Genomic DNA, 2,226 nt, shown 5'->3' on the forward strand with positions numbered 1-2,226 from the left:
GTATGTCGTCGAAGAATGTAAAGCTGATCTAATTGCCCCCAATTATTTATTATCAGTATAATATAACTACGGAAAATGTACGTAGAAAATAGAAATGCATAGAACGGTATTTAACTGGAACTGAAATTAGAAACTCCATAGTTTGATAGATATATGGAAGACAAACATATTGACAAGACATTCACATGTATAGATCTTACTAATATTATAAATGTAAAAGTTAAGATGGATGGATGGATGTTTGTTAGAGTTTATAGCCTAAACTGCTGAACAGAACTCGACGAAATTTGTCATAGATGTAGAGGATACACTGGAAAAACTTTAAAAATTGCTTTAATTTTTTAACTATACACGGACGAAGTTGCAGGCGAAAGCTAGTAAAATATAAAGACGCATTTATGTGAGAAACATTAAAGAAACTCCAATTACGTGACAAGTAATAGGAAATGTAAAAGAAGTGTCGCCACAGATGTAACTTTCAACGCGTAATTCCCTGGTTTGAATTATTTAGTCCGCTTAAATATGCTTTTAGCGAGGCCCTACCCACTCGTTTGCGGAAGGGATGCGGCTAGGGTGTCATAATTACTTTCGTCTCTGTTTTCATTCACGATAAAGGCTTACCATTGTAGTCCTTAAAAGATAAAAGTTTAATTTATCCTAAGAGAGTATAGTCCGATTGTAATAACACCTTTATACGTATACTAACGCAGAGAAAAGGTTATGGTAAAAACATTAGCTACATAGCTCCTACGTGTCTTAAACCCACAAATTTTAATTAACTTGATAAAAACTAATTTCTGTAATTAAAAAGCAATTTTAAAAAGAAGATATGCTGTTTTTTTTTCGACCGCGACTCCGTCTGGATGGTATTAAAAAAAACAAAAGCAAGTAACCTATATATTTTTCCAAAATATGCTCTACATATAAACCAAATTTCATTAAGATCCGTTCAGCCGTTTAGGCTATAAACTCTAACAAACATCCATCCATTTAAACATTCGCATTTATAATTTTAGTACGACATAACATACATAATGTACACAATAATTTGCAATATATATGTAAAATATGGCAGTGATTGTGATACAATTCCGTATTTCGAATGGCCGGTGACGAGTTATTCGTTTAATTACGATTGGAAATTGCATTACTCGTGCCGATGTACGTGTTTCGATTTACACCGCATTTTTTAGAGTAAAATTCGAACATTCGAAAATTGTAACAAAATTAATATGCAAACTAAAATCGATGGTAATAGGTTATTACGTCATCACACTGTAGTCGTTCTACTAGCCAATTATTCGTGTCCAATACAGTGAATTTAGTAAGCTTTCATCTCTTTTATTCGGAATTAATAGAAACATAAGTATACAGAACAGTTAATATTATAAATGAGAATGTTTAGATGGGTGCATGGATGTTTATTAGATCGTATGTCGTATAGTATCTCCAAAACAGCTCTATAAATCTTCATGAAATTTTCCACAGATGTACATCATACGTTTTTTAAATACCGCGGACAAAACCTAGTAAGAACTTATCAAAAAGTATGGACAATTCGTGATTTTAAGGTACCTGTATTAAGTAACAATAGAAATATCATAAACTTCGAAAAAATTGTGTTGAATAATCGCTCAAGAATAATTTACAGAAATATGTGATAAAAGCGAACAAAAAAAATCACTCATGTTTTACAAATTTTCAGCTAGTTAAGAATTTTCGTCTCCACGCTTAATATACAATGTATATAAATTAACATTTAAGATTGCTGAAAATATATGAGGTTTTAGTATTTTCATACAAAAAGTTGAGAAATTATCCCACGCATGAGGCTGCTGGGTTCATTTTACTCTGAACAAATTAATCAATATTCAAATGTATTCATCAAGTTTGTTGTGTTTTGCGATAGATGGCGCTGGTAGGCTTAAACTGTGGTAAAACTGCAACTTACATGGTTGTTTACCTTGATATTAAATAAGACTTCATCACAATCTAATATTATTTTTATAGTACCTCAATAATAATAAAAGACATTCGCATATATAAATTTATTTGTGTAGGTTTCTCTTAAAAATTAGTCAAGCCTCTTTGTCGTAAGTGGTCCTCGTAACTAATTACATATGTACGGAAACTTTACAATGGGTACCATATTTTCACATGAAAATCTTGCATGGAAATTTATGTGCATATCTCTTGATGCAAATGAAAGCTAAAGGAGCGACATCT

Source organism: Papilio polytes, unplaced genomic scaffold (genome assembly GCF_000836215.1).
Source record: "Papilio polytes unplaced genomic scaffold, Ppol_1.0 DF822067.1, whole genome shotgun sequence".
Lineage (NCBI taxonomy): Eukaryota > Metazoa > Arthropoda > Insecta > Lepidoptera > Papilionidae > Papilio > Papilio polytes.